General features: G+C 36.8%; 1 pseudogene; it reads left to right on the forward strand.

Annotated features, from left to right (window-relative positions):
- The first annotated feature begins 1,692 nt into the window (after positions 1-1,692).
- LOC142836786 (mortality factor 4-like protein 1 pseudogene) lies at positions 1,693-2,728 on the forward strand (annotated as a pseudogene).
- Positions 2,729-22,725: the final 19,997 nt, after the last annotated feature.

The raw sequence follows: 22,725 nt of genomic DNA on the forward strand, positions 1-22,725 counted from the left end.
TCAATCACTTTTAGTGTTATGTTTGTTGTGTGCAAATATATGAAGACATATGTAAATAATCTCGAGAAAACCATTTAATATGCTGGATAACATTACGAACCCAGTTTGTCCTTATTTATTTACTTCTAGAGTCTTGAGAAGAATTGTGCCATGATTTAGAGATTACTACTATCCAACCATGCTATATCAATCCATTTTAAATTTTCTTTGGAATGTTTTTACATATTGAGGTGCACACAAGTGATTTATACATCTATATATGTAGGGAACATTTCCTCAAGGGAAATGTGATGCAAAAAATGTTTGAGGTAGCAAAACCTTCTGGTAGTATCACTGAAGCAAACCTTTTCCTAGTGGAATTTTGTTACATCTTTAACATGATATACAGGTATTCTCAATATGCAGTGACAATTACCATTGGTACACACTGATTTTCAGTCCTCTCTGAGGATTTATTTTTCTTTATTTTATTTTATCTTTTTTATTTTTCTTTATTTTAAAAATAAATTATTTCTTATATATAGAACAGCATGATTAAAGTTTCCCCTTCTTCTACTCCTCCCAGTTCCTCCTCAATTCCCCTTTCCTCCACTCCAGATCCACTCCCTTTCTGTCTCTCATTAGAAAACAACAGGCTTCTAAGAGACAGCAATGAAACATGACAAATAAAATATTACATGATAAAAGAAAACCCATCAATACTAGACAGGGCAAACCAACAGAAGAAAAAGAATCTAAGAGCAGACACAAGATCAGAGACCTTTTTTACACACTCAGAAATTCCATTAAAATACTAAGATGAAAATTATAATATATATGCAGTGGACTTAGTGCAGAGCTGTGTCTGGCCTATGTTTGCTGCTTCAGTCTCTGAGAGCCCATATTAGACTTGTTTAATTGATTAAGAAGGCCTTGTTTAACACTTAAGGAGTGTTACATTTATTTCTCACAGTACTTTGTCTACCTGAACCCAACAATAAGATCAACCGCTATAGGAAACTAGAAGATAAAAAATAACATTTAAAATAATTGCATCATAGTCTTTCAAACTGTTTCACTCACATAATGATTACAAGTTATATCTGGTTATGATGGCATGTACTTTTGATTCCATCATAGAGAAGGTAAGTAGCAGGACTGTAAGCTTGAGACTAATTTATGTTATATAAAAATTCTTTGTATCAAAAACAAAGACACAAAAATATAGCCAAACGAACAACCCATGAACAAAAAGATTGCATAAGTAAATTATGTGGAATAATGGTTTTGTAAAGATTTTTTTCACTCCTATTCATTTAATAAAAGACTGATCAGCTAGTAGCCAGGTAGGAAGTATAGGCATGGCAACCAGCCTAAGAGAATCCTGGAAAAGGGAAATGCAGACAGTAAATCACCAGCAATATGCAGAAGAAGCAAGATGAGACTACCTTACTGAGAAAAGGTACCAAGTCACACAGTTAAACACAGATAAGATTTATAGGTTAATTTAAGTTGTAAGAGCTAGTTAATAATAAGCCTGAGCTAATAAACCAAACAGCTCATAATTAAAACAAGTCCCTATGGAAAATTGCGCCCAGGGTATAGAACTGGCTGTTCCCAATGGCGCTCCTGACACTAAGGTGGGTGGGGTAGAGAGTAGGAGGCGATAGTCAGGGGTGGTGGGAGAAGGAGGAGGTGGCAAATCACTTATAAATGGCGCCCAAGCATAACCCAAAGCCCAAATTCCAGGAGGGCAAGCAAGTGCTTTGCTTTCATGGGTCCCTTCTCTATGAAGCAAAGTGTGTAAAAGCTGCCATAAAGGACAAACAAGTGAAATAATTTATCCACTACAGTGGTTGGAACAAAAATTGGGATGAATGGGTTCCAGAAAGCAGAGTACTCAAATATGTGGACACCAATTTGCAAAAACAGCGAGAGCTTCAAAAGGCCAATCAGGAACAATATGCAGAGGGCAAGATGAGAGGGACTGCTCCAGAAAAGAAGACATCCGGTCTGCAGCAAAAAAAATGTTGAAGTGAAAACAAAGAACAGGCAGAAAACACCTGGAAATGGAGATGGTGGCAGTACCAGTGTGACACCTCAGCCTCCTAGGAAGAAGAGAGCCCGGGTAGATCCCACAGTTGAAAATGAAGAAACATTCATGAACAGAGTGGAAGTTAAAGTAAAGATTCCAGAAGAGCTGAAACCATGGCTTGCTGATGACTGGGACTTGATCACCAGACAAAAGCAGCTTTTATAATCCTCCTGCTAAGAAGAATGTGGATTCCATTTTAGAGGATTATGCAAATTATAAGAAATCTCGAGGAAATACAGATAATAAGGAGTATGCCGTCAATGAGGTTGTAGAAGGAATAAAGGAGTACTTCAATGTAATGCTGGGCACTCAGCTGCTCTACGAATTTGAGAGACCACAGTATGCTGAAATTCTTGCAGATCATCCTGATGCACCCATGACCCAGGTGTATGGAGCGCCACACTTACTGAGATTATTCGTGAGAATTGGAGCAATGTTGGCCTACACACCTCTAGATGAGAAAAGCCTTGCTTTATTACTGAACTATCTACATGATTTCCTCAAGTACCTGGCGAAGAATTATGCAACCTTGTTCAGTGCCAGTGATTATGAAGTGGTTCCTCCTGAGTACCATCGGAAAGCTGTGTGAGGGGCGTGCCCTCTCCATCCCGTGCTTGGATCTCAGTAAACAGTTTGGTTCTTAGTCCTCTTGTACAAATGATGTACTTTGAAGATGCGTTAGTGTGTAACAGAATTGATGTTTGTTTTCTGTTTGATTTTAAACAGAGAAAATAAAAGGAGTCACTGCTCCTTTTTCCTTTCTTTTTTTCATTTCAAAGTTTCTACCAGTGTATTCAGTGATGGACAGTGCTGTAAAGTGTTTTATTGCCTGGTTGATAAAGCTGCTTTTGAATGCTGGTGGTTCTGTTCTTTTGACACTACACATTTTTATATGCGTTAGTGCTCTGTGACAAAAATGCTCTGATTCCTAGTGCCAAAGGTTCACTTCAGTGTACATAACTGAACCTCATCCATCTGTGCTCTTTTTTTTTTTAATGGTGCTTAAGATCCCATCCTTTGCAAGTCATCCATGTTGTTCCTTAGGCATTTTATCTTTGCTTAATTGTTAAAGAATGGTGGCTTGTTTCATGGTTTCTGTATTTGTGTTCAATGCATGTTTTAACATGATAGACGCAATGCATCGTGTAGCAACAGTTTTATGGAAATGTCAATCTTGTAGGAGTTCTTTTTCAGATCTTCAATAAATTTTTTCTTTAAATTTCAAAAACAAAACAAAAAAAACAAGCCTCTGTGTGTTTCTTTGGGACTGAATGGCTACTGGACCAGGCAGTATAGAAACTTCTATCTACAAGTAAATACATAAGTCATAATCAGAAAATTTCAAATTTGATTAAAATCTATATTGAAAAACACATTATACTAATTAGGTAAAGGATTGAATGAAGGTGGGATAGAAATATATATTTATTTTCAGAAAAATGTATTAAAGCCTTGTTCTGATATAAATGCTGCATTTAGACTTACACAGAAACATGAAGGTTTATATACACTATATTTTACTTAGGAAATTCATAATCACTTGCAAGAGTTTTTTTTTTTTACAAAGTTACATAGATGCTGGAGAAGAATAATTTTCGAAGAGGAAACTGAAGTTGAAAAATATTTTTTGTCTTAGTTCTAGGTTTATCTATGTGAGTCAATGATAATTTTGTAAATGTAGCATATAGAAATAAATTTGGTTTCATATTTTTGAATTAAATGAAAATTTTGGTACATATTACGCTGGATTCTTTTCCAAACATAGTGAAACTGTGAGAACTGAGACCCAATGAGCTTTTGGTTCCAGCCCTGGTCTAGAAGAGCTAGTTCCAGGACAGGAACCAAAAGCTATGGAGAAACCCTGTCTCGAAAATAAAAAAAAAAAAAAAAGAAAGAAAGAAAAAGAAAGAAAGAAAGAAAGAGAAGAGAGTGTATTTTGTGGTTTGAATATGAAATGTTCCCTATAGCTCACAGTTTTGAATCCTTGGTGGTGCTGTTTTGAAGGTTGGGGGCCTTTTTCAGGGTGGAGCCTTTCTGGAAGAAGTGTCAGCTAGTATCAGATCTTGAGCTTTCATAGCCCTGCCTCATTTTCTGTTCACTCTGCTTACTGAATCTGTGCCAACATACTCCTGCTCCTACCACCCTACGTTCTCTGGCACAGTTGATTATATTCCCATGAACCCTAAGTCAAAACAAACCTACAAGCCACTCCTCCCCTAACTGACTTCTTGTCAGGTGTCTTATAATAGTAATGATGAAAGAATCTAATTTCACACTGTGGAATGTTAACGGTGATTCTTCAAGCCAAAAGGGATTGACATTGTATAGTAACCTGGATTCACGCAGCTCATTAAAACAAAATATTGCCTATGAAAATAAAATGTTTTTCACAATTTGTCTAAAAGTCAAATAACAAGCTGATGTTTATAACACTATATGTAGGAACAAAATCAATGACTCAGATTGTAACAAGCAAGTACCTGAATTATTCACCTTTAAAGTTATTTTCAGATGAAAGGTATATAATGAAGACAAGAAAGAGCACATGGAAATTAATGAAATGAAGATGTTACATAAACCTTGCTAAGAAAATCCATGCCATAGTGAACAACATTCTGTTCCTCCAGTGCGAAATGAAAGAAGATGCACAGAGAAGAAACAATTGAGGGATATATAACACAACTGTAGACCCAAACTCTTATCACATGAATTTACTCACCGATACCCAGAAAAGATGCAATTGGAGGACTATAACAGAACTGTACACCAAAACTCTCATCATATGAATTTACTCACTGATACAGAGGTTGCCAGCGTAGATATAAAGCAAAACACAAATATTTTTTCAAGAAAAAATGTTCCTTCACATAAAAAGACACGGTAGTTTGAAATTGAGAGTCGAGAGTATGTTGTTCGAGGCACACATCTGAGTAAGCCAGAATGACAGCGTTAACTTTAGGACAAACGGACAACAAGCAATTGCCCATCACACATCACAGTGATAGAAAACCACAATTTTTAAAAGAAGATACATGTGAATTAACTGATGTTATCTTCAGAGACTATGAATTTAAAAATCATAACAATAACAGGGAAACTGAAAGAAAAGTAATATCTCAAAGTTTATCTTGACAAGAACCACGGTGGAACCACAATTGAAAACATTGCAGTGTGTTTCTACATCAGAAATTTATGTATGTATATGCATATGTATATGTGTATATATGATGTATCTCTCCATCCAAATAAGATATATATATATAGTAGATAAACATTATAGTAATTATATGTATATACACATACATACACACCCAAACACACACATGGATATATTTAAGACTTTCTAAAAATTTTGTAAAAGTTATATGATGTTCAAGAGTCAGACTCACAATATACATATACTATTTTTTTTTAATTTTAGATTTCCTTGTTCCTTGTTCTGGTGGTTTGAAGGTTAACTTCTGATGTTTTGTCTCTTGAGTAGTTCACAAGGAGATAATGAGGCCAATGCAATGGAGATTTTCCTTATTGTTCCTCAGGCATTCTGTCTCATTTGGAAGATTTACTTATTTGTTTTTATCACTAAATCCTATTTAGTTCTAACAAAAGTACTTCTAAATGTGTTTGCTCGGGTACACCCATTTTTCTTTTAAGATCGTAAGGCCATAAACATGCTGACAGGGATTTTTAGGCTTGTTGCTAAGAGCTTTGATTCAGGGAAACAATCAGCATTTAATTTTAGAAGAAGTGGGAAAATAAAACAGCTTATCGCATTTAAAATATCTTAGGATGTCCTACTGTAGCCGTGCTATGCATGGGCATGTCCCCACTGGAAGGTGAGTTCTCAGAGGTAGTGCATTGAGAAATATGCACAGGCAAATAGATAGAATCCTTATTTTTTAATAAAAATTTCTAAGTGCTTTTTGCATATGCCTAAAGCATTTTCTATAGAGTTTTAGCAACCAAACACTGATTTATAGGTTAGAAAGAGTGGCTGTTACTATGCGGTTGGGGAGCTTCCTTTAAACTACAGTTAAGGACACCCAATTTGTTGGCTTAACTCATGAACAATGATGAGTGACCCCGCTCTTCAGCATCCTTGATTGGAAGCAGGTACACAACACTGACCCATGCCTGATGCCACCAGTGAGGAACAATGTCATGGCTCATATTCTGTCAAAATTACACTCAAGCTGCCAATTGTTTTCCTTTTCATAAGACTCTCTGACTGATTTTATGGGTAACAATTTGTGAGGATATTTAGGAAGCAATAAATTAAATTGTTATTCATTGGCAATATTATTTTCCCTACATGAATAATGACTATACTCAAATCATGTTGCTAAACTTGATTCTTTTTTTTTAAGATTTTTTTTATTGAAAAAAAAATTTCTGCGTCCTCCAGCCTCCCATTTCCCTCCCCCACTTCCCACTCCTCTCCCCCTTCCTCTCCAGTCTGAAGAGCAGTCAGGGTTCCCTGCCCTGTGGAAAGTCCAAAGTCCCCCCCCCCCATCCTGGTCTAGGAAGGTGAACATCCAAACTGGCTAGGCTCCCACAAAGCCAGAACATTACGTAGGATCAAAACCCAGTGCCATTGTCCTTGGCTTCTCAGCAGCCCTCATTGTCCGCCATATTCAGAGAGTCCGGTTTTATCCCATGCTTGTTCAGTTACAGTCCAGCTGGCCTTGGTGAGCTCCCAATAGATCAGCTCCACTGTCTCAGTGGGTGGGTGCACCCCTCGTGGTCCCGACTTCTTTGCTCATGTTCTCCCTCCTTCCGCTCCTCATTGGGACCTTGGGAGCTCAGTCCGGTGCTCAAGTGTGGGTCTCTGTCTCTATCTCCATCCATCGCCAGATGAAGGTTCTATGGCGATATGCAAGATATTCATCAGTGTGGTTATAGGATAGAGTCATTTCAGGTTCCCTATCCTCAGCTGCCCCAGGAACTAACTGGGGACATTGAGCTGGGCACTTGGGAGCCCCTCTAGCTCGCTCTTGGTTTCTAGTCATAAATAAAGGTCATTGAGTCTGTAATTTGATATCCTAAAGAAGCTAAATAAGGTGAACCCAAAGAAAAACTTATAGCTATCCGTTTGGCTATGGGAAGTAGACAAGATTGCCGGGCAAAAAATTGGGATCTTGGGGGTGGGGTGGGAGGGGGGTAAAGGGAGATGGGGAGAAAAAAATGAGAAGGGGAGGATTGGGGGAACTTGGGGAAACGGGATGATTGGGATAAATGAAGGTTAGATAGGGAAGCAGGGAAGCACATATCTTAATTAAGGGAGCCATCTTAGGGTTGGCTAAATTTGATTCTTAATATTAAAAGGGAGACTTAAAAAGCTACAGAACTCTTAAATATTGTATAAAAGCAGCTGTTTTGCCCAAAGAACAAGTTCATAGAGTGTACAGTGTGTGTTGCTCAAATTAACATTTAATTAATTGTCCAACACCACTCCTTTGGCTGAGTATCACATAACAATATAATTTGAAGTTTTTAGATTGGGGATCACAGAATCCAATTGACATGTCCAGTGAAAGCAGTAACTCTGTGTGGTGGTTTGAATTAAAAAACAAAAACAAAACATCATTTTCTTGTTTTGAATGCTGGATAAAACTATTGGGATCACTAGAGTTTGTTCTTTGAAGGCTATATCTGTCCTTGGGGCAAATCTGCTCTCTCTGCTGACTATACACATATACACTCCTACTATCTTAAAAGTAGCCTGGCACCCCGGCCTCTCAGATGTGATGGAATTCAGCCAGCTCTTTCAATCCATGAGACAAAAATCAATATTTCCTTCCATCAGTCGTTTCCACCATGTAGTTTATGATATCAATATAAAAATAAATTAGGGCTGGAGAGATGGCTCACTGGTTAAGAGCAGTGGCTGCTCTATCAGAGGACCTAGGTGTGATTCCTAGAACCAACATTCTGTCTCATAACATCTGTAACTTCAGTTCAAAGGCATCTAATGTCCTCTTCTGGTCTTGAGAGATACCAGGTGCAGAGACTTACATATGGGCAAAACACACATATACACAAAACACAACATTATTTTTTTTTATTTGCGTGTTTGCCTTTGTGTTGGAGACGAGGTTTCTCTAAGTATCCCTAGCATTCCTGGAACTCACCTTGTCGACTAGCTTGCCTCAAATGCTCAGAAATACAACTGTGTCTGCCTTCTAAGTGCTAGGATTAAAAGTGTATACCACTACTGACTGGAAATAATAAATTTTTTTAAGTAACTAATGCATAAGAAATTCTAAGTTATCTTTCATGCTCTATTATTTCCTTTATTTTGCCTCAGTTGCAAAATAACCCAAAACAACTCTTTCTTATTATAAAGATTTATATATCCCTCTATATTGTACTTGTACCTATGCGAGTGTATGTACATAACAGGCAGATAGGAGCATGCTCAGGACATCGAGGTTACCAGATCCTCTAGAACTACAGTTACAAATGGTTGTGTCCTGCTTTAGTAGTGTTGGAACTGACCCTAGGTTCTTTTCAAGAACAGTGAGTACTCTTAACTTATTTATTTATTTATTTATTTACTTATTTATTTATTTATTATTTATTAAAGATTTCTGTCTCTTCCCCGACACTGCCTCCCATTTCCCTCTTCCTCCCCCAATCAAGTCCCCCTCCCTCGTCAATCCAAAGAGCAATCAGGGTTCCCTGCCCTGTGGGAAGTCCAAGGATCACCCACCTCCATCCAGGTCTGGTAAGGTGAGCATCCAAACTGCCTAGGCTCCCACAAAGCCAGTACGTGCAGTAGGATCAAAAACCCATTGCCATTGTTCTTGAGTTCTCAATAGTCCTCATTGAATGGCTAAAATAAAAAACACCAATGATAGCCTTTGCTGGAGAGGTTGTGGAGTAAGGGGTACACTCATCCATTGCTGGTGGGAATGCAAACTTGTGCAACCACTTTGGAAAGCAGTGTGGCAGTTTCTTAGGAAATTCGGGATCAACCTACCCCTGGACCCAGCAATACCACTCTTGGGAATATACCCAAGAGATGCCCTATCATACAACGAAAGTATATGCTCAACTATGTTCGTAGCAGCATTGATTGTAATAGCCAGAACCTGGAGTACTCTTAACTTAATGAGCTGTCTCTCCAGGTCCATTCTTTCTTTGATTTTCATTCAAGACATACACAGACTTGAAGTGAGGCTGTTTGCTTTTATCAGCCATACAGTCATTAAGTAACTTGACATGCTTTCCCTTCCTTTTAGGAAAATGGGCACACCTTTGGCTCTTTTCTCTACATCTAAGCAGATTGATTGGCAATAGAACTATACACAGAATGTATATGCATATACCAGAACACTGAAGTTCTTCCTTTCTTTATGTTTGCCTAACTCTTGGGCTCATCCACTGATCCTGGAGAAAAAGCCCTGGGAAAGATATTAGCAAGTGTTGCAGGAGGGCCACTTGTTCGTCCCAGCTGCCTCAAACAGAAATAAACACACAAAACTGTATTATTTAAATCACTACTTGGCCCATTAGCTCTAGCTTCTTATTGGCTAACTCTTACATTTTAATTTAACCCATTTCCATTAATCGGTGCATCACCACGAGGTCGTGGCCTACCAACAAAGTTTCAGCATGTCTGTTCTGCTGTGGGTCCATGGCTTCTCTCTGACTCCTTCTTTCTCCTAGCATTCAGCTTAGTTTTCTCTGCCTACCTTTATTCACTGTGCAGGTCCAAGATAGTTTTTTTTTTTTATTAAGCAATGGTATTCACACCATACAGAGGGGAATCCCACATCAAGCAAGTGAGGCGATAACAGTTTAGGTGGAAAGGTCACACAGACAATTTGTACAGTTCTTGGTCCTCAGGACCATGAAAAACAAATTTTGTAGTTTTGTACCACAGAATTCAAATGAGACAGCAGCAATGGGACTTCTATGGCTAATACAGCAGTGGAACAGGAAGACACATAGCGAATGTACTCTGTTCTCTTGCTGCTCATCTCTGCATTGTGGGGGCAAGGGAAAGTGGTTTTAAGACAGGGAAATATCTACTGAGTTATTATGTAAATGTTTTATGTTCTGCTTAAATTGTAGTGAAAGTACAAGTAGCTAGTTATTCATGCTCTATAGTAGGCTATATTATTTTGATCAGCTATCCACCCACTCTTTCCCATTTATTTTTTACTCTTGCCATACCTGTTTGCAGGTAAGGCATTATATAGTTCATACACCTATTATCAGGTGTGTTTAATTTTTTATATAGTAAGAGAAGATTTAAGGAGAGATATTGCACATAATTTTGCCATTGCTTTACTGTCTCTTTCTTGCCCCTGTGAATGATTGATCAATATGGACAAGATAGGAAATATTTTTTTTACCTAAATCACACAGCTTGATGGTAAAACAGTGCATTTATTTTTTTCTGTCTACCTTAGAGTTGCATCTAATTTGCAGTTCTGTGAGAAAAAAAAATATTGTCATGAGCCACAAGGATTGTAAGCTTTGTGAATGAAGTCATGGCTGGCAAAGACAGAAAACTGGACAATAATTGAATCAACTCTATAAAATTAGTAAATGTGTTTATCAGGAATCAGATTACAGGGAGAAGCTATAAACCATTTTAAGAATAAGAAAAAAAGCATAGGGATTCTGTTCTTATGGAAAATAAAAGAATAGCAGAATTTGCAGGGCTTGATGAAGCAACCATTAATAAATCAAACACTGTCTCCTCCATTGAAAAAGCAAATAAAAGTTGTAGTATCCTTTGTGTGTGTGAGTGTGCATGCACCCACTCACCCCCTCCCACACAGACACACCCATAGGGAGGCCAAAGGAAGATATCCCATGGCTTTCTCAACTACCCTTCATTTAATATTTTGAGACAGAGTTTCTTCCTGAATCTGAGACAATAAAATTGTTCAGATTGGCAGGCCATAAAGTCCCAGTGAATTTCCTGTCACATTGTCCTTAACATCATTATTGTACGTGTGCCCAGATTCATCTGGTTTTCTCTCATATGTGCTTTAAACTGAAGTTAGATCAGCACACTTGTGCAGCAAGCACTTTTCTGGCTGATCCGTCTTTCCTGTCCTTTACAGTGACTACTTTCACTAAATTCACAGCCTAAAAAAATAAAGTGCAGTGCTAAAACTGGAAGTTCTGTTATAAGTGTGCAGAAATAAAACAGAAATAAAGATGAGAAAAAAATCCACTTTGGTTGAGGACTTTCAGAAGACTTCATTGAGAAGGTAATGCCGGGACTAGGTTTTCAAAGATATGTAACCGTTTGGCAGCAGAGAGAATGGTAGGAATGTATTCCAGATACAAGTAAGAATATGTATTATTTAGAACAAACTGTAAACCCTAGTTTAGCTGGAGTATTAAGCGTTAGATAGGAGCGGTTGGACAGATTAGATGAAAATGAACTGCTAAAGGTGAAATCAAGGAGAGCTTTTTATGCCAAACTAAATAACTTGGCATTTACCCTGGGTAATAAAATTTCACTGGGAAGGATTTTAATCAGGGCAGACAGATGATCCGATTTTCACTTTAGAAATATCACTTTGTTAGTGCTTAAAGGGTCAGTGGTAAAGGACCAAGGTTAGAATGAGGGGAGATGAGTTAGAAAGTTGTTCATGCAGTTTTCAGAATTATTTAGTATGAAGGGAGTGGGATCACATTTTAGATGCAGTTTAAATTCTAAAAGGAGGACGGTGTAATTCAAATATGACAAAATTCCTATAGAAAATTGTTTTGATCTGTTGCATTTGCAATACATCGTACAACAGAAACATTTCGCTTGACCCTAGCTTTGGAGAGATCACATTGTCCCTCCTCTGAACATCAGACAAAAATATGCCTTAAGCATCTTAAACACGTTGAATATTGCTCTGGGTGAGATTCTTACATGGGAAAAACTCCCCTTGAATTTAGAACAACCGAGAGAACCATGGTTATATTTCTCTTGTGCTTCCGATGGCTATTATGTTCACTGAAAGAATCAGGGTTTATTTCCTTTCCCAACTTTTAAATTTTATTAAATTCTCGTTTTTTTTCCCTCAAAAGTTCAGTAAGGTCAAGTAAATATCCAAGAAGACTCTGCAGCTTGTAATACATCCTGAGACATTCTAGCATTGAACAATCACCTTAGACACTCAGGCAACAAGAACATAAGTAACAAGATTAGATTCCATCAAATGGAATTGTTGCTGATCAGAATAGGAAACCGTTAATGGAGTGAAGAGACAGACTACATCATGAAAGTGTTTGTAAAGTATGTTTCTTACAGCATTAGTATTTTGAATGTATGCAAAATTCAAACACCTCTGTAGTTTTAAAAAAAGCTCATTAAACTGGGCTAAATATCACAATGGAAATTTCTCAAAAATGATACATTATTAAACAACAGTAAGACAAAAAATGTACAATATTGGGAAAATCAAGAATATCAAATTCAAAACTGAAATGTTATATAGTCTTATGCCAGAAAGAAGACATATTACCAAAACTAGAATCAATGCCGAAAGTTGTGGAGAAAGACAACTTCCTATACATTGTTGACGAGAATAAAGATTAGTATATCCATAACCTGACATAATATAGAGAGTTCTCAGGAAACCATAAATAGAACCACCTTGTAAACTGTCAATCCTGGGACTGGGTATGTATCCAAAGGAAAAGAAATAAGAAAAGTTTTGCGATATCTTCATGCATATGTTTGTTGTATACTAATAATAGGTAACATTTGGAATATCTGTATCCAATAAATGATGAATAAAGAAAATGTGATGCCTATGATATGTATGTATTATGTAAGAGGTATTGTTTATCAAAGAATGATAAAATCTTGCCTTTTGCAAGACTGTTAATAGATTCTAAGGATGTTATATTAAGTGAACAAAGCAAGACACTGAAAGATTTTAAGGAGGAAAGTATCATAGGAAGAGTTAAATTGGTGTCAGGGAGCGGAAGACAGGGAAGACGAATAGAAGAATGAATTCAGGGAGGGATAAATCACACTAAATACCCTTTAAAAGGTCATATGAAAACTTATTACTGTATAATCCCCCCACACACACAGTAAGGGGGTATTTAAATGGGAGTTACACTGTACTGGGACAACAATAATTGGGTATTGTTGATACCATAAGCTAAGAAATAAAAATCCCAGAAATGGGCTACTTATTTTGGAATTGTTTACTCTGAGGTTTCATAGATCCCCAAACATTTCAGGCTATCAGCAATGCTACGTATTACCCTCCAGAAATTGATGGTAATACCCTGTTGCTGAATGTGCTATGTTTTTGAGTCATAGAACATATAACCATCAAGCCATCCTGTTTGCTAGTTTTCGTGGTGTTGGAATAGGCTATGCATGACATCATAGGAAAAGAATAGTCACCGATATTATTCATTTGTGAGTTTGCAAGCTCCAATAATAACTGGTCTGAAAAGACATACCCACCAGTGGAATTATGACATGGGTGCTGTGGGAGCAGCCAAATACTCTCTAGCTGGATTTAATTCCCACTCCACAATGAGAAGCACATTAACAATCCAAGAATGGATAGGTTTGTTATTGGTCCTTGAGGATAATCTATTAATATTCTTCTGTTAAATGGATACAATATGAAACTGAATCCTAATAACTTATTATACCTATAGATTAAGTCATCTCTCAACTCCCATCAAGGAAGGTTTTATTTGGAGTAGACTATGATTAACATGGAGCTAAAACTGGCCATGGAGCGGAGAATAAGAAACTGAATAATACCCAGCCCTAAATGGAACATATATACCAGATTCCCTCTGCACAAGGCTCAGAAATCATTGTGGAAGAGGGTGAGACTGTAAAAATCAGTCAGTGGATGACTCCAAGGATGGAGTGTCTTCTGGATACAGCAGAGCAGTGGTATATGAATGCACAGTACTTGTGATAGCATGTCCAAAAGCATTACAAGTCAAAGACTGACTAAATCCCAGCAAGGAGATGGAAGGCAAACATCCAGCCCACCTCTAGTCAGAGAGATACTGGGAATTGATAGTGACTAGGAGACATAGAGAATTTTCTCTAAGAGTGTAGCCTCCAGTAAGTTACCATGTTCCAGTAGAAGATCAAATATCCAAGAATGCATGAGCAGTAAAAATGGGACTTGATGTGTTCTTGAAAAAGAGGAATACACAAATTTGGACAGGGAGGACAGGGGAAGTAGATCTGAGGGTAGCTGGTGGTGAACATGGTCAAACATATTCTCCAAAATTCTCAAAGAACACATACAAACATGCAAATGCGTGTATGCACACAACCATGAAAATGCCTCAATGTCCAAATGTCTGAATCTGAAAGAGAAAAACAACTGTTTAACATATTTTGTAGTTCAGTTGTTGAACTGTTCTTCTGTAAATTATCCCTCTTCATTTTATACCAACACTTTCTATGTGCCTCTGTTTTCACGGAAGAGATTTCTGCTCTTTCCAAACAGGTACTGGAATTTAGTGGATTTAGAAACAATCTACTAAAAGGCCATCCACAGTAAAGCACAGTTATAAATATGTCAAAAATATATTTGTTCCTTAAATTTGATTGCCTTTAAGAAGCAAGTTATTATGTTCTTTCTTAAGGATCATAGGACTGCTGAAGTAAAAATTAGGAGTGAACAGATGTAGGTAGGGTAAGTAATCTCATATACTCTAACTGAAAATTATTCAGTATTTTTAAAATCAATAGTAATTTGGAATAATGATTTCTCAGCTTTGCTACAACTAATGCTAAAACATGGATACTACAAAATTAATATGATTGTGAAGTTTCCTGGCACTTACATTTTACCTTAGGGTTTTAAACCAAATCACCATTGCTTTATTTTAAAATACCAATATGAAACAAAAGACATATACTAAAAGAGAATGTAAAATATGCAAAAGTATTATATGGCAAACAACTCAACAGTCTAGAACTGCAATAAAAGTTTATGTAATTTCAGGAACCACTTTTAGTTTTGAATATTCTTTTAGAAGTCATTTTGAAACTATGTTATTAATTCATTTATGTATGGAAGTCATAAATTAATATTTATTAAAAATAATTAAAATTGTATATCTAATTTTGTTTATTACTTTTTAGTAGTTTCTACAGAAAACAAGAGGCCCATGTCCTTATTGTTGCTCTCCAGTGATTTCTAATGTCTAAAATTAGTGACCTATGGGAAATAAACTATAGTAAGACTGCTCATTTGTATTCAAAAAACATATAAAAATTAGACAAGAAAAGAATGGATATGATTAGCTGCAGGAAATAGTAAGGAGTATGGCTTTAAACATTCATCTTTATTAAAATATCATAAATGAGCAGATAGAGTTTCTTAAAAAACATACTAATGGAAAATAGGTACACGAACTGTAATCAACTTTATGATCATCAGGAAAACACAATTGTAAATCACCAAAAATACCATTCCTTAATCAGTAAAGAATGCCTATTATCAAACAGATGAAAGTTAAGTAGTTATGCCAAAGATATGGAGAAAATAATCTGTTATAAAACTTGGGTGAGGGTGAAAATTAATATAGTTATTACATAAATAGTACATAGTTCCCTCAAAAAAATGCTATATATTCCTCTAACCTCTGGGCATATATTAAGAGGAAATAAAATTAATATGTTGAAGAGGCATCTTTATTATTATGTTTATTGCAGCATTACTCATAAAAATGAAGGTACAGAATCAAAGGAACCAGAAGTCATCTGGTTAATTAGAAATGATGTATTTCCCAGGGAAATAGTGGTGTGAGGTTATCCAAAGAGGCACAGTTCTGCAGACCTTTGGGAGAGGGTTGATCTCTCAAGCTTCAGCCCAGTCATGTTCATGGCATGATTGCCATAGTTGGTGCCCACTGCACCTCATGACTGTCAAGCTCAGGAGCAAACTGTGCTCCATTGGGAATTGTTGTCAGAACCTGGCCCTCTTGCAGAATCTTGTTTTCATGACAGTTAAGTCCATATCTGCTGCTTTCCTGTCTATTTTAGCAGTCTCTCATATGGTCTTTATCATACTCAGAGATATAACTTTATATTTATTTATTTTATAAGCACACACACACACACACACACACACACACACACACACACACATATATATATATATACAGTTCTCAATGTAATGTACTAGTTATTGGATGCTATAAGCAGCTAAATTAAGCGTTTTTTTAAACATGTTTAAGAAGAAAACAAACCATCATTATTATGCTAGAAATTACAATCATATTTTGGAAAAGCTATTTTTAGAATTATATCATAACATTTTCTATGTTAATGAAAGTAAATGAAATCATTCCATATTTTTAGAGCTCGATTTAAATGCCAGTTTATTTTCTCAAATTATTAGTATGAATTTATAAAGATTGTACACAGAAAGGAAATCAGGTGCTATCCCTTCAATTCTCATGTCTTATTTAAAATCAGAAAAAAAATAAAATGTTTTAACAATTTAAAAGTCAGGTGGTGGTGGTATATGTGTTTAATTCCAGCACTTGGAAGACAGAGGCAGGATCTCTGTGAGTTCAAGTTCAGCCTGGGCTACAGAGCAAGTACAAAGACAGGCTCTAAAGCTAAAAAGCAAACAAACAACAACAAAAGTTTTAAAAGTAGAAACCTGTTTCTGAATGTAAAACAATGATAAATTTTCAGAGAAAGTAGTGCTGAAGAACAAGACTCTTGTAGAAAAATCTTTTGCACATGAAACTCTTTTTACTATAAGGGGGCAATGACCTATTTGGAGATGAAATCTTGAAAGGCCAAATCATTGAACAATTATCAAGAACTTGACATTCAAAAATACAGTAAATAGTGAGGAGTATGCATATTTCCATTCTGTGTGCACACTTTCCTTTCAGTATCTGGATGATTGGTATCTGCCTTGTGGGAATTCATGCTGTTTCAGGACATTGGTGCAAATAGGCTTTCGCCCTCAGGAATGCAGATATATAACAATGTTTAACTCAGATTGCCAGATATTCCCTTTTCATTCTTCAATAGATAACATTGACATTTTCTCAATTATAGCACAAGACAGCTTGAATTCGTTTAAACTATATATTCAGCTGCAGTTGCTGGATTTAAAATTTTTGTAATTTGATGGCTAAATTACTTTAACCCTGATTGACAGTTTCCATTACAGATGTGGATTATTTAAATGACTTCCACTTGATGGAAGAAAATATAGGAACATATAAAGTGGCCTCTGCATTCATCTCCCCTTCATTTCTAAAATGTAATTTTCCTCATTAACAAATGAATAGAAATGATGGATGGAAAATGCTATAACCTTATCACTGAAGGGGAATATTTTAATGATCCTGACATTAATATATAAACAGTCTAACTAGAATATGTGGAAAAGTTTAAAACATATTTTACATTGGGAATTTTTGTATAAACTAATTATGACTTTAAAACTTGAAAAATAATGATGTATTTTTTCTTATTCTTTGTCTTATTGATTTAATAGGAATTGAATTTTAGTTGTGGAACAAATTACTGCCACTTAGGATTGGCCAATCAGTTCCTCTAACTGATATTCTTAAAGAAAACGTTTGTGTTTCTCTCCCCATCTCCCCTTACCCCCACCCCACCCCACCCCACCCCACCCCCAAGTCCCCAATTTTTGCCTGGCAATCTTGTCTACTTCTAATATCCAGGAGGATAACTAAATGTTTTGCTTTTGGTTCACCTTCTTATTTAGCTTCTCTAGGATCATGAGTTAAAGGCTCAATGTCCTTTATTTATGGCTAGAATCCACTTTTGAGTGAGTACATACCATATTCATCTTTTTGGGTCTGGGTTACCTCACTCAGGAGAGTGTTTTCTATTTCCATCTATTTGCATGCAAAATTCAAGATATCATTGTTTTTTACCGCTGAGTAGTACTCTAATGACTGCTCTTTGGACTCAAGAGAGAGGAGGAAGGGGAATGGGGGGAGGGGGAGGGAAATGGGAGGAGGGGAGGAGGTGGAAATTTTTAATAATAATGGTAATAATAAAGAATAAATAAATAAATAAAGAGAACGCTTGTTAATTTACTTATTTATTTAGTGTCTACTTTTTATTTGTGAGATATGTGTATAAATATGTTGTATATTTGTGTGTGTGCATGTGTGCATATGTGTACATAATTATTGAGATCAGATGATGATGGCATGTGCCTCTTCCATCAAGTCTCACTGAACCTTTGGTTCATGGACTGGCTAGACTGGCTAGCCAGTAAGCTCCAGGAATCCCCTTGCCTCTGGTCCATACCTGGTGCTAAGACTATAGTACACAAACCAACAATCTAAGTTTTATTTCATGGGTGCTAGGCTTCTGAGCTCAGATTCTCATGACTGGAGCAAGCTCTTTACCGACCGAGCCATCTGCACAGTACCACTTTATCCCTTTTAGTTAACGGTATGTATGCTAACTAACCCATGAGACAGGGAAGAACTGTAAAAATTTATAATGCTTTAGTCATATTCTTCCTCAACTCTTAGTTATTTTGTTTGTTGTTTTCCCCACCTTATTCACACCACGTTGATAGGTAAGAAATTTTGTTGTAGAAGGTGCGGGTGAAATCCTGCCGCCTGGCTAGTTTAACCCCCTAAATAATCACACAGAAATTGTATTAACTAAATTATTGCCTGGCCCATTATTTCTAGCCTCTTATTGGCTAACTCTCACATCTTGATCTAACCCATTTCTATTAATGTGTATCACCACTTGGCTGTGACTTACCAGCATGAGTCTAACCAGCATCCGTCTCGGGCAGGAGAACCATGGCATCTGCCATACTGCCCTTCTTCCCAGCATACAGTTCTATCTACTCTGCCTATCTAAGTTTTGCCCTCTCAAAAGGCCAAGGCAGTTTCTTTATTCAACCGATGAAATCAACACATAGACAGTAGAACCTCCTACACCATAATTTGTGGAAAACATGATATATTTTGAGTTCATATTTTCTTTCCATGTTGTCTGCTTCTTCATATGTCCTTAGCCTTTTAGACACCAATGCCTGGCTTTAGGCTTACAAGAGGAGCTTCTCAAGTGCTCTCTTTGATGATCCTTATTCTGTTTATTACTTTGAAGTGTGAACAAGCAACAGTGTCTCTGCCCCCACTGATATCTTAAATGACCTAGGTGGCCTCTATAGATAAGGGTAGGCACCCTTTTGAGACTTCTTTTTTATGTGGTTTTTACCTCTGATTCTCCCACTTCATTTCCTGAGTCTCCTTCTATGTATCTATAAACTCCTATCATGTCTATCTAACTTGTAACAAACCCTTGAATTCTTAAAGATTTCTAAGGGCTTTTTATACTTAACTAATTTATGATGAGAGCTCTTGATTTGTCCAATAAAAACCTATATGTACACAAAAGCCTAATTATACATTTTCTATGTATGTGTACAATACCCGTCAACCATGTCTCCTCTAGAGCAAGTTACTCTCATAATGTGATCACTGTTATATATTCACATGTCAGTCAAAGCTTCTAGTATGTCCACTTACTTGATAATATGGAAAATTGTATTCATTTTTGTATCATATGTACATATATTATAACTCAATACATGTGTTCTAAGAGCTTATAAAACTTTGAAAATAATCTATCATTTCAGATGTTGAGATATATATGTGTGTGTATCATATGTATTTTTCACACATACATATTATATGCATAGTAATATGGCATTAGTATCCTCATTAGGTAAGGGGATCCTAACACATATTTAATAAATCCATTCAAATCAGTAGCATATGCCATCCCTGGGTGTTGCTTACAGAGCTGAAAGAATTCATTGTTCTCTCAGATTAGGCTAAGATCCTATGTCCAGGAATACGCTTTTCTGCTTTGTTAATGTAATTTATTCTTCTTGATCAGCCGTTTTAAATAAAAGGTTGAGTGTGAAATTAACATTGCTTTTATAACATTTCTAATGTTTGTGACTTAACTTATGTTTTCGGTATTTCTATCAGAATCGTTAGTGCCCATTGTGCTAGAGAGTAAGTTAACAATCAGATTTTTTTTTTTGCTAGAGGCTTTCATTCTAAGAAATAACCTTCCCGCAGATAATAGGAAACACATCTGTATTATTCTTCTGTCAAATACCTTTTCAGTATTTGAAAGTGTTCATGTCAGAATAAAATGAGATAAAAGATTTTTCAAATATTTTTTTCTTTTCCATTGTAATACCTATAATTTACTCCCTGTCTTGTATGAAAAGGTCATTAAATGCTACATCTTTTAAAAATAATGCTACGTATCCAGATTACTAAAGAGTTTTGAGGGTATAAATAAAAGATATCTTTGAAATGTATCATTATCCTATTGATACTGATTGGTGAATGTACCTTCTTTCTTATAATAACCAAGATAACCTGTATGAGAGCAGGATTGCCCGTTGGATTTAAAAAGCATTCCATAATGAATATTCAGAACAATACGAATACATAAAAATACACTAAATTGATGAACTTGTGTCAACATTGAACCCTGCTGGGCTTGTAGGCAAGGTTTTTCTTATTATGTATTTATAGTAAGCGTACTTCCAAGAAAATAAAATACATTTTCTCCCAGAGAACTTTCCCCCCACTTTGCACCGTAGCCCTGTTTTCTAACCTTGGGAGCAGCTGCTCTTAACAACAGATAATTGGCAGTTTCCCAGGATGCAGAAGGTCATTCCATTAAGAAGATGGCTGCAGTGCATCTTCTCTCATCCTGGAAACCAAAATATAGGCATCCAGGAGAGAGCATATGTAGCAAGTGATGGATGCAGGCGGAAAACCATCAGCATGCAAGCTTTCAGCCTCTGTGTTCCCACAACAACACTGAAGAAAACAGACGAGTGCAAATGTTTTATTTATTTATTTACTTATTTTTTTACTAAAGAATTTTAGCATAAGTTTCAGAAAAAAAGTTACATACTTTGAGTCTTGCTGGGATGGGGAACACTATTAAAAAGAACTGTATATAAATTAAAAAATGAGAAAGCAAAACACAAAGAACAAGGCCAAAGAGATGCTCTGATCTGGCGTCCCAGTACACATAGATCTCCGCCTCAGCCAAGCCCGATCCCGCAGGATTGACCACAACCTGACTCAAATCCCAGCGTGAGCTCACGACTTCAGTGGGAATCCAAAAACGACAAAAATAAGTACGAATGGGTCCTCCCCAAAGCCTATAGCATAGACAAGAAAAGGGACTCACCAAGATGCAGCCGCTAAGCCCAGAAGGTGGTTTTAAGCATGGCATAGAGAGCTCGAATTGTAGACTAGGGGCCTTTCAACACATGGCCTGCCACGTGGGCAGGGCCTGCCCTAGCTCGGTGGAACCCTCCAAATGATAGGAATATTTCTTTATATAAGCTCATTGCTGACTCAAAAATTCCCAATCAAGCCAAATGAAAACCAGCTAAATTAAAAAATATCCAGGTTTAATGGGAGATTTGACCCAGGGAGGGGTCAGGATCTGGCCTGTTGTGATTTGGAGTCCAGACCACGCCTGGGGGCTGGGATAGATGCAAGGGACTTGGGCCTATGCTCCCAACTTGACAGTGAGCTCACAAGTATTATACAATAAATTTACAGCCAACAGATCTATTGGACTATCCACAAAAAAATGTATATGTATACTTCACCTGGACATCCTGTTTTTGCAGAGATGTGGAAACATCTGTCATTGGGCAAATCACTGTCAGTTCTGTAAATATCTAGTGAAATCATGACTTTTCCTCTAGGGCATCCAGATACCTCCCTCACACCATGAAGTTATGGTGTGAAAAGGATTCAGTCAAGTCTTTGTTTTCATATTTCCCCACAAACTTTCTTTATTGACAGTAGTCATTGATAAGAAAGGAGTCTCATACAGGAGGTTAAATGTTTGCTCTAATAGCAGACTCAGAAAGGTGCGATCTACTGGTCTTCTGCTCTGTTCTGACTTAACAGGCTACTGATATTCTGTATTTACCCTTTTCCTTGGTTTCAGCTAACATAAGATCACAGCCCAGGAAATTAACTGTTTGTACAGTAAAAATGCCTGAGTAGCTAAAACTAGCTTCAGAGAAAAAAATTCTCACCTGGGCACCCTGCTGGAGTCAAAAGTGGGACTCCCCAGATTCCTTTTAACTCAACCAGCTAGATGCTAATGCAAATCAAGCCTACAGGTTAGTATATCTACTAATACTGTATTCCCAGCCACAGGGAAACTTCACAGCCACACACACCCTGAGACATAAAGTGCCACCTTGCCAGATCCACTGGGTTTCTTGTGACTCCGTGAAGAAAATGCATATGGTATTGCTAACTTGTCTGTATGCCTTTATAAACTAAAAGCTTTGTGAAGATCACCCACCTTTTTTTTTTTTACCTTTACCCTTATGCTTTTTGCCTTATGTCTAATGCCTTGCCCTTATGTCCTTATGTTCATCTTCCCCTAAAGAACAAAGAAACATGCAGTAATATAAGTCCTAAGTCAGTCAGTTTGTTCTACCCCTCAGGTTCGGTTACAAAGCTAGTCTTTACTTGTCATAGAAGTCCTATTCTGAACCCTGAGAGAGTGCTGAGGCTGGTACTCAATAGCTCACAATAGAAACCCACACCTGGAGCCATTATCAGACATAGAACCTGATTAGGGTTAT

Source organism: Microtus pennsylvanicus, chromosome 17, assembly GCF_037038515.1.
Source record: "Microtus pennsylvanicus isolate mMicPen1 chromosome 17, mMicPen1.hap1, whole genome shotgun sequence".
Lineage (NCBI taxonomy): Eukaryota > Metazoa > Chordata > Mammalia > Rodentia > Cricetidae > Microtus > Microtus pennsylvanicus.